The sequence below is a fragment of the Mastomys coucha genome, unplaced genomic scaffold (genome assembly GCF_008632895.1).
Source record: "Mastomys coucha isolate ucsf_1 unplaced genomic scaffold, UCSF_Mcou_1 pScaffold22, whole genome shotgun sequence".
NCBI classification, from domain to species: Eukaryota; Metazoa; Chordata; class Mammalia; order Rodentia; family Muridae; genus Mastomys; species Mastomys coucha.
This window is the reverse complement of record NW_022196905.1, coordinates 94,535,817-94,546,731: the sequence shown is the minus strand read 5'-3', so window position 1 is coordinate 94,546,731 and position 10,915 is coordinate 94,535,817. Positions and strand designations below refer to the sequence as shown.

The following is a 10,915-nucleotide window of genomic DNA, read 5'->3' as shown; positions in this document are numbered from 1 at the left end:
CCCCTTCTGATGATAGTCCTTATTGTCTTCATAGACGATTTTACTTCTATTTTCACAGCATTAAATCAGTTGAACAATATCTGAGTCCATGCGATGACTTCCAGATAACATAGGGTGAGGATTCAGTCCCCAAAGACTGAGAGTATTCTGCCTCCATGGCTCTCCTTGGCTAGGTCCTGAGGCAAGCCACAGATCCCATGGTCAGTTGCCCGTCACTTTCCCAGATTGGGGCTGCATAGCACGTGTGTACAGTTATAGAGTCTCAGGAGCATCCTGCCTCCATGACATTACTAGGCATCACCCTATAGGATCCCTGTTGAAAGAGGTGTCCTGCAAAAGCTAGAAGTAGTAATTTATGACACTGTAGCTCTCTCAGACAATCAGCTCAGCCAGCACTATGAGGATACTGCTCAGATCTACGGCTCACACCCTTGTAAAAGTAATTGTGAGGTGGTTTTCTATGCCTGCCTTTGCTCTGAAATAATGACATGGAGACTTGTTTGGTTGGTTGATTTGGTTTATTTTAATTAATGAGCTTCAAGTAATAAGCTGGGCAGGTTCTGAACTTTTCTAACCCAGCTTTGTTGGCCTGGACTAATTCCCAGCCACATGCCCCATTACTTGCCATCTGAGTCTTGCCCTGGCTTGCTCTGGTCCATGTCTATCCTCATGGTTGCTCTCTCATCACAACCTCATGGTGAATCCCAGTCATCCTCCTTTTCCTCTTTTCTTCTCTAAGACCCCTTGACTAGCACCAAAGGCCCAGCCACATTTGGTCTCCTGCCCAGCTTTTGACTGATCAACACTTTATTAACCAATCAGAGGTGCTGGAAAACAATCTTTGCAAATCATTGAGATAGGAGATGCTCCAATAGTCATGACAGTGCCAATGTCAGACTGCTACCAGATCTCTGGGCACAGCAATCAGCATATGAATACACAGTGCACAGAATGCTAAGGATCAAGGATCTAAGAAGCACTTGGGCTCCTCAGCCAAGGACACAACATTGTGTAAAGCTCCTCTATCACTTGTTTTCCCTAGACTCCTGCTCTCCCTACCCTCACAGCTGATATTACACACAGGCCTAAGAATAACAAACATTCTTCTTGCCTTCACTCAACCAGGAACCAGAGACACCTGAACTACAAGCATATATGATAGACGTGTCTGGTCAATCCCATGCTGTAGAACTTCCTCTACACTGTAGAGGAAGTACACTGTAGTGTACTTTGCCACGTGAGCCTACTCTCCCCTCAGATGTTTGCCATGTTGCTGTCTGTCTATGTCATTACTAACTTTTAGTATAGTAAATCTTTTATTCAAATAGCAAAATGCTTCAGTGTTCCCCTTGAACCCAAAACCTAAAATCTCCCAGAGCTCACCTGAGCAATGTGGCAGTTGCTTGGAAGTGTCCTGTAGGAATATGAGAGGCAGAGGTGTGAAGGACAATTAGAAATCCAGCCCCACAAGGTCCTGGAATCCAGAAGTGGAGGCCTGCGATAGGGGTAGCGGGACGTCTGAGATGCCCCTTCCTGCTCTGTTCACAGCAACAGAGGCTTCTCCCAACACTCACTTCAAAACCATCCTAGCCTCTACTCAGTACCCAGTCCTGGAGCTGCTTTCACACCGTAAGCTATTTTATTAAAGTTGTTAGCATCAGAAGCTGGAGGCCTCTGAATCCAGATACCACCTCTAGGCAACAAGGACCCCCGGGAGTCTGTTGCCATGGCAACCACCACACATTCCCTGCATGAGCTTTAAGTGCCCATCTCACCTGTGCTAGGTGGTGTGAGTGATTAAAAGGCAGACATCCCCAACCCCTCACCCCTGTTGTTGTTGTTGTTGTTGTTGTTGTTGTTGTTGTTGTTGTTGTTGTTGTTCTTCTTCTTCTTCTTCTTCTTCTTCTTCTTCTTCTTCTTCTCTTCCTTCTCCTCCTCTTCCTTCTCTTCCTCCTCCTCCTCATCCTCCTCATCCTCATCCTCCTCCTCCTTTCTTCTTCTACTTCTTTCCCCTCATTCTTCCTTCTTCTCTTCACCACTTCCTACAATAAACCTCTTTTCGTGGAGCTGTGTTGGCCTGGTCTGCTCTGTCCAGATATGAGCCACCTTCTAACACAACAAAATTATAGCCTAACGTCTCTGACTTACTCCATTTTTGTTACTATAACAAAATACTACAGCCCAGAGAGCTGAATTTCTAAAAAATGGAAATGCATCTTTTACAGTTCAGAGGCTGAGTCCAAGATCAGGACACTAAGCAGGTACAGATGTCTGCAGACGGCTGCTCTCTGATACCAAGATGGGATCTTGACTACTGGGTCTTTACATGGTAGAAAGTTAAAAAAAGGCAGAAAAACAAGTTTCTCTGTCACCCCCTCTATAATGGCATTCATGACCTAAATACCACCCACAAATACCATCCCAGAACAGTTGCATCAGGAATTAAATTTGCAACACATGAATTTTAGGGAAACATTTAGCTCCTACTAAGTGGCATTATCGTCACTTTCCTAAGGCCTTGTGGTTAATGTGGCCAGAAAAAGAACTAGCACTTTTGTTATTGCTGCGCTGTGGTTTGGTTGTTAAGAGGGTGGCAATTTAAAAGTACCAATTAAAAGAGCCTCCTTCTGGATGAAAAGAAAACATTCATTAAAGTGTTCCTTCCTCTGAGCTCTCTGTAAGCTAAAATTGACAAAAACCATCAAGCATGAATACCCTAGCCCAGTCCAGGGAACTCTCTGTAGATAATATGTTCTGTCTTTATATTGATTTTCAGAAAGGTAAATGTGATAGTAAAAGAAAATACTCACAGTCAAGAAGCATCTCTTGCATGCAAAATAATTCTGTGTACCTGGTCGGATGTCCTGGATAGCCCTGCAATTTGCATACCTTCCCAGTCATTTTCCGAGAAAAATTAAAACCTGAATCATAAGCATCTTGTTCTGAGACACACATCCCACAGGCCTGAGACAGTCTCTCACTGTCCCACAATAGCAGTGGGTTTCTTATGGAAGCAGTATATTCTAGAAGGATCAGCTCTTCCCTGGATCAGAGGACAGAGCCACAGAGTACCTGACAGATCAAATAAGATAGCCAGATAGGCCGGCCGTAGGCACCTTGACAGATTACATTAAAGCAAAGGCTACCTCACTCATAGTGGACATGAACACCTATCTTTACCACTCATAGTTCTTCAGGACACAGACCTTCTTATTTCATCTGCCATGGACTTTGTGATGGTTAATCGTCATTGTCAATTTGGTGGGACTTGTACTCATCCTAGAAAGAAACCTCTGAGCGTGGACGTGTCTATGAGAGATTTTCTACATTAGGGTGATTGTGGTGGATGACCCAGCCTAAAAGTGAGAGGCACCTTTCTGTGGGCTGGGCTATGTATGACTGAATGAAAAGGAGAAAGGGGATTTGTCCAGCAACAGTCGTTGCTCTGCTCGGTCACACAGACGCTATGTGATCAGTGGCCTCACACCCCAGCTCTTTGGCCCCTACAATACTAGACTGAAAGTATAGCCAAAATAAACCCAGGTTGCTTTTGTCAATGTCTTTGCCCTGTATTTGTTGCAGAATCAGAACAAAGTAACCACTACTAACCCAGAATCCAGATCATCATCACAAATAAAAACACAAGAATGTGGGTGCATAGGGATGCTGGCAAATCTGGGAATTTCTAGAACAAGCCAGTGTGAAGACCACCCAAGAAGATCCAACCAAGAACTGAAAGCTACTCCTCAGCTGTGCTCACTCCTCTGCTTGTCTCTCTGTTGGAAAACAGCATCACAAAAGACACAGATACACAGTATCTCACACTGGTGATGTATCCAGAGCCACTATGCCAGCTTTCTGATGAACTTAGTGCTTGCTGGAAGCAGCTGGCTCCCACTGTCCAACAGCAAGAGATGTGGAGCCTGGGTGTTTTTTCTAGCATCCTCTACGTCTTCTGCAGTCATTAGACAGTAGCAAGCCTTGAATGAAAGCACAAATTAAAATAGAATATGAATTCTTAAATAGATGAGGAAAGTAAAAATTAGCCAAGTATCTGCACACCTTTAAATCTCTCCCTAAGCTGCAACTGTGCAATAAAACTTACTTTTCTGAATTCTAGTTATTTGTAACATATGTAAATTTCATTAATGATATGAGATGAATCACTGTCTTGTGAGTAATTACTTTTATTTTAACTGTAGGACTTGGAGGTGCCATTAGTAGTAATAGCACAGTCTAGAGTTTATTTTTAAAATAGCATCTGTTCCTAGCTTGAGACATTATCAAAGTATGGATGACCATCCATAATACTGTATGTGCACACGTGTGTACACAAGCAAGCACATGAGTATGCACTGTGCACTGCCAACTTAGCATACAAATCCATGAAACTTTACTTTTTTACAAAAATGGGAGCATACCATAAGTGTTCTTCACTATAGCGCAAAAGAAAAGCAATGTAAGTGGATTTTTTACAATATTTTTTCAAATTTTAAAAATAAGCTGTAAAGAGAAAAAAATGTAAAGACTCTCTATGTTAACAAGACCATGTATAAAGCGAAACATGGCTTTCTATCTTTGTGTCACTGAAGAGAAATGGGATAATATCACAGTTTACAGTTCTGTTGAGAGCTAGACCAATCAAGGCTTTCTCAGGCAACCTGAGGAGCCTGGGAGACTGCTATATGTTCATGTTCGGTCTGTTGTGCTCTTGAGATAGCATTGTCCCCTTGTATAGCATTGCTTGATTGGCCTCCCACTCACTTTGTCTCATTGTATGATACTTTCTGCCAACTTCATCCATTGCTCCCCTATAAATAATACATGAGATGCTCTACTTAATAAACTTGCTTGGCATTCCACAAAGTTCATGCAAGACCTCCATCCCTCAGCTTTCTCTTCTCTGCCCTCTATCTTCTGTGTCTCCTCATCCCCTGCTCTATTCTCGAGACCCCTGGTCCACTCCCAGGTTCCACATTCAGGAACCAGTCACTGAAGAATGGTCAGCTGATCCAGGTCACAATTCTTTAAGCAATACAATCAGAATGGGGTTTTATTAATCTGTAAAGAAAAATAAAGTTTGTGGAAAATAGTCGTATCTGTAAACTATTGTAGCAAGCAAGATAGTCCAAGACTCAGAAGGACAAAGGCCTTGTATTCTATCGCACAGCTTCTAATTTTTATGTGTGCCTTTATGTGGAAGTAAGCATGGATAGGAAGAAGAGAACCAGAAAGGAGCCCATAAGAGAGAGTCATAGAATGTAGCATGTGGACAGGTGGTAGAAATGAAAACACTAGAGACTGAAGGCTATGAATTGGCAGGCTGGGGAGACGAGGAAAGGGAGCGAGAAAGGAGGACCAGCCACAGCAATGTCTGGAAATTACATGAAGCAATCTGTTACCTCAGATGCTAGCTTAAAACATCATATGCCGAGAATCCTTGACTGACAATTTATAACTTTTCAATTTATAATGGTTGATATAACTATTGATTTTTCCACTTCAGTGAAAGTTGTATACATTCTGTTGAAACCAAATCTCACCTTCTAGTTGATTGCTCGTGACATAGAACACAATACTGTTTCAGGATGCTGGGCAGGAGCCATAAGCCCCAGCTTCCAGCCACGGTCAGGGTTACAAGGAAAGATGTAGTACTGCACAGTATACAATGTTGCTAAGCTGTGATGTTTCCTAGGCCAAGTATATTTAATGCATTTACAACTTACAGCACTTTCTCTGTACAGAGGGTGGGTTGGAACATAGCCCATCTTAAGTCAAGGACTGACTTTATATGCAGAGGCTAAATTGCATCTCCTGAAACTAAAATCTCATTAAAGCTTAGGCTGGGGTGAGCCCCTCCTACGATTTTGTCTTACAGTGTTGCTAACCTATGTCTTTGTCTTTAATTTCAGTTCACCTTCTGTACACCAGCTATGACCTTAAAATTAACCCATTAGAATTTAATTTTGCTTACCCTAGCACATGGTTCAAATTCTAACTTCCCATTAATCTCTGAAACACCAATTCTGCCACAGAACTGCCTCCTCTCGACCTAACCTTTGGATTGTCCATATTACTATGCAGACCTGACCTATTACATTTTATTTATATAAGAGAACTGGTTTCCTTGGAACACCAGAAACAAACACAGCTATAACATGGAACTTTCAAAGCATGACTTTAAAGTCCTGTACTTAGGTAACATAATTCAAATACCTCTCAGGATCAGTGCTGTCATCATGTGTGGCTTAAGGACCAGTATATTGGGACATAGAAATGATGCTGGTTTAGAAAGTGACAATTGTAGGTCCTTCTCTAAGACCCATGACTTTAGTAGCCCTGGGGATTCTGTTAGGTTTCCAGCATGGATTTTCCTCTGTTGAGTGAGTCTTAAATCCAATTAGAATGCTGTTGGTTACTACCAAGATTTGAGTGCGGTGCTGCAGATAGATGCCCCACGTGAACACAAAGTCTACCAAGCCTAGCAATTGTTTGGAAAGTTAAAACTAATTGCATTATTAAGCCTAGGTTTCTTCTTAATCAGAGTATGAACCAAGGCCCAATCAAGAGGGATATAATTTTTCCTCTCTGTTCATTTTGAGGGCACAACTGTTGCAGTAGTATTTTAACAAGTTATAGATATTTGGAGTCTTATTTTGATTTTTTGAGCTAGGGTCTTCAGTATGTAACCTATACTTTCTTGAACTCACATTCTGAATGCCTATCTCCCATGTTCTGGGATTACAGGTGTGTGCATTATACCAGTTACCTTTCTTATAACCTATGACCAAATATTTGACCAAGCAACTTAAGGAGAAAGAAGTTCTTTTGGATCTTGTTTGAGGGTCCATAGTTCCCCATGGTAAGAAAGGCAATGTGAAATCCGTATCTGTGAGGGTATGTGTCTGGGATTACTCACTGTATCTTGTGGGGCCTCCTGGAAAGGAAGAGCTGAGTTTAAAAAGCCAGTCATCATGGCAGGTTCTATCATCCCACACGCAGACATGCAATCACTAACGGTTTCCCTCTACCTCTTTTCTTCCAGTAGCTGCATGTGCAGTGACCCACAAGGTGTCAGCTTCCAACTTGGCACCAGTGCAACTTGTCCAGTGCCTACCACTGTTTATTTCAACCAAGCTCCCAGCATCCCATCTTTGAATAGGTCAGGCATACCTCCATGCCACAGTTCAATCGGCCAGGTCATGGAAGTGAAGCAGCTCCTGGAGTTTAGAAGTGGGCTTGTACAGAGCCCTGCCTTCAGGACTTAGAAGAAGTCAACATTTCCAAGGATGGGCAGGAACGATCAGGGGCTCTGCTACCGCAAAGGCATTCATCCTGACTGATTGCACATGACCCAGCCTTTTGTCCTTGGACAGCTCACAACATACCACAGCATTTGTCAATAATTAGCCCAGGGGTAAACATGCAGTGGTTGCAATCGGCTGACAGTCTTGGGGCAAGTTAGTAATAAATATCTCTATTATGCTTATGTTGATTAGGATGTGTAAGGTCAAAAGCATCTCTTCTGGATTCTTGTTAAAGATCTAATATTCTTTCCACCTACACTTGCTTATTTTAAAGTTATCTTACTAGGAAAACAAATATTCCAACCCTCTTGAATTAGTCTTCTTAAAAGCAAAAAATGACAGACAAATAGATGTGCTGTAAGCAAAAGAAAACACATAAGTCCACGCAGTTACCGTTGCCTGTGTGCTGAATCACAACAAATCAGCATGCATGAAAGGCAGTGTGGCCTCTCAGAGTCTTCGATTCTCACTCCTCCTGCTCAGCTTGTCTGTCACTCTGGCGTTCACATTCTCTTTCAAGAATTGAAAGATTACTCATTCAAGCATTCACCTCCCCATGCCTCTTGATCTCTGTTATTCTTGACAGTTCAAGATTAAGGTCTTTCTTGTTCTCCAGATCTTCATGCTGATCCATGACTTCCTCTGGACGCCATCAATAACAAAGAACAGCAAATGTTGGCATGACTGTGGGGAGGGGAACCCTTATGTCTCAGTCAGAGCTTCTATTCCTGCACAAAACATCAAGAGCAAAAGCAAGTTAGGGAGGAAAGGGTTTATTCAGCTTACACTTCCACACTGCTGTTCATCACCAAAGGAGCTGAGGACTGGAACTCACACAGGGCAGGAACTTGGAGGCAGGAGCTGATGCAGAAGTCATGAAGGGATGCTGCTTACTGGCTTGCTTCCCCTGGCTTGCTTTCTTGTAGAACCCAGGACCACCAGCCCGGGGATGGCACCACCCACAAGGGGCTGGACCCTCCCACCCTTGATCATTAATTGAGAAAATGCCATGAGCTGGATCTCATGGAGGTATCTCCTCAAGGGAGGCTCTTTTCTCTGTGATAACTTCAGCTTGTGTCAAGTTGACACACAAAACCAGCCAGTATACCTTATCTACTGCTGGGAGTCTCAGTTGGTACAGCCATTTTAAAAATTGGTCTGGAGGATTATCAAAAAACAAAACAAAACAAAACAAAAACCTTAGAAACAGAGCTAACAAATGGCCCAGATAGAACACTGCAGCCACACCACCCTGCTGGGGATAACTCACACATCCATGTTCCTTCCACCTCTTTTCACTATAGCTGGGCAATGGAATCAGCCTAGGTGTCCAAAGAAAATGTAGAATTTTGTTCAGTTGTAAAAAAAATTAAATTATCCAATTTGCAGGTAAATGAGTAAAACAGGGGGAAACTCGAGAGCGATAACCCAACCCCAGAAGGACAAACAGCAAATGGGCATGGGGTCAGATACCTACAATTGAAATATGCTCAAAGCACATTATATACTTGCATTAAAACTTCCCTCTGGGAGGCTGGAGAGATTGCTCAGTGGTTAAGAGCACTGACTACTCTTCCGGAGGTCCTACGTTCAAATCCCAGCATCCACATGGTGGCTCACAACTATCTGTAATGGGACCGAATGCCCTCTTTTGGTGTGTCTGAAGAGAGTTACAGTATACTTACATATAATAAATAAATAATTTTTTTAAAAAAATCTTCTCTGGAGCCTGGTGCTATGTAGCTGAATTAAAATGCATTATTAATAAAACAGAAATATTGTGAGATGTGATATAATTGCTGCGTTAATCCACTCTCCTTAGGGATAGCTGCATGGTAACAGACCACCAAAACAACCTGGCTTTCCCTTTCAAATTGCAAATTACACTGTATCTTCCCCACATCTCTGAGCCTTTTTATCTTTGGGACTTCACGGCTTTTATTAATTCTGTGCCTTGCCATTCTAGGGAGCTTTCAGTGACAGGGGCAGCGAGCCCGTGTGTGCTATCCATCTTGCTTCATGAAAAGTCACTTCATTCACGCCTTAATGTCTGTTAGAGTCTGAGCTATGAGTTATGTTGGGTGTATTTTATTATTAGGTTTTGTTATATTTTCCAAGACTAAATGAAAAATTTTTGATAGCATGAGCATTCTCTTCCATTAATTATCTCTCCACGCACCAAAGTCATCCTAACAAAACAATGATGTTCCTTCTGGTCTACCAACCCATTTGTGATATTGAGTTATAGTTCTAATAAAGTTTAGAATTCATTATTCCTCCAAGAAGAATGTCACATAGAGAACAGCAAGAATTTAATGTCACATCAGCTTTTTTTCCCACAGAACTGAGATACTGTCCTTTTCAAAAATCTAGTTAAAGGAACATCTAATCTCATCTTTTCCTCTAGTTTCTGATGGGGGCCATCAGTAATCAGTAAACCTGAATTAAATTAATGCTTCTTAACATGTGGTAACAGTCAATATGGTCATTCATTAGTGTTTGAAATACGTGGAGCATCAGGAACAGATGGAGGTAACACACTAGCGAGCCATTTCAAAGACATGCATGTGACTGCAATTTCCCTGACAGTCAGCCCCGACATATGGCTAAATAGCAATTACGGTGACTGAGAGATGTATATGAGCTTGTAACTCCTGTTACCGAGGCTCTCATTATAACAGAGGATCTGAAAGAGGGAAGAAGGTGATTCCTCTCTCCTGTCTCCTCTCTCCTCTCTCTCTCCTCTCCTCTTCCCTCTCATCTCCTTTCTCTTCTCTCTCTCTCTCTCTCTCTCTCTCTCTCTCTCTCTCTCTCTCTCTCTCTCTCTCTTTCTCTCTCTCTCTCTTTCTCTCTCTCTCTCTCTCTCTCTCTCTCTCTCTCTCTCTCTCTCTCTCTCTCTCTCTCTCTCTCTCTCTCTCTCTCTCTCTCTCTCTTTTAGACAGGGTCTCAATATGTAGCACATGCTGGCTTAGAACTGCATATGTAGATCAAGATCGCCCCTGAGCTCACAGAGCTCTGCCTGCTCCTGCCTCCTGAGTGCTGTGTTAATGGAGTATATCACTACACTCAGTATATCAATTCTTTGAAAGCTCTGAACGATGTGCTTTGATCATACTCACCTCCCCCCTCCTCCAGCATACACTGTGCCTTCACTACCCACCCAACATTATGTCTTCTTTTACACCAATGAGGTCCAATTTATGTTGCCCATATATTCTTCGCTATGTGGCCTTCCACTAGAACATGGTCAACTTACCACACTACACTCTTAAAGAAAACGAACTATCCCTCTCCCAGTAGCTAACAACTGCCAATAGCTCCTCAACTGTGGGTAGGACTGTGTGCCCTCCTCCCCTCTGCATGCTGAGAGCTGGTCTGGCTGGAGCTTGACCAGGTTTTGGGGTGTATGTGTGCTGTCACAGCCACTGTGACTTCATAGGTGCAGCTGGAGTGTTATGTCCAGAAGGCCCCATTCGCCTGTAGTCAACCACAACCTCCCCACTCTTTCCTCCCCACCTTCCTCCAATGACCCTTAAGCCTTGACAGGAGAGTGGTGGAATATAGATGTACCTATGGCTGAGTACCCAGCAGCCTCTTACACTCTGCAC

General features: G+C 42.8%; 1 long non-coding RNA gene across 1 annotated transcript; it reads right to left on the bottom strand.

Moving 5' to 3' along the window:
* Window positions 1–3,553: 3,553 nt before the first annotated feature.
* Window positions 3,554–10,666, bottom strand: LOC116070738. Its single transcript, XR_004110545.1, has 3 exons — window positions 10,564–10,666; window positions 7,701–8,035; window positions 3,554–3,980 (listed from the first exon to the last, which is right to left on the bottom strand). It is a non-coding gene; the product is annotated as an uncharacterized LOC116070738 (long non-coding RNA).
* Between the last annotated feature and the right edge of the window lie 249 nt (window positions 10,667–10,915).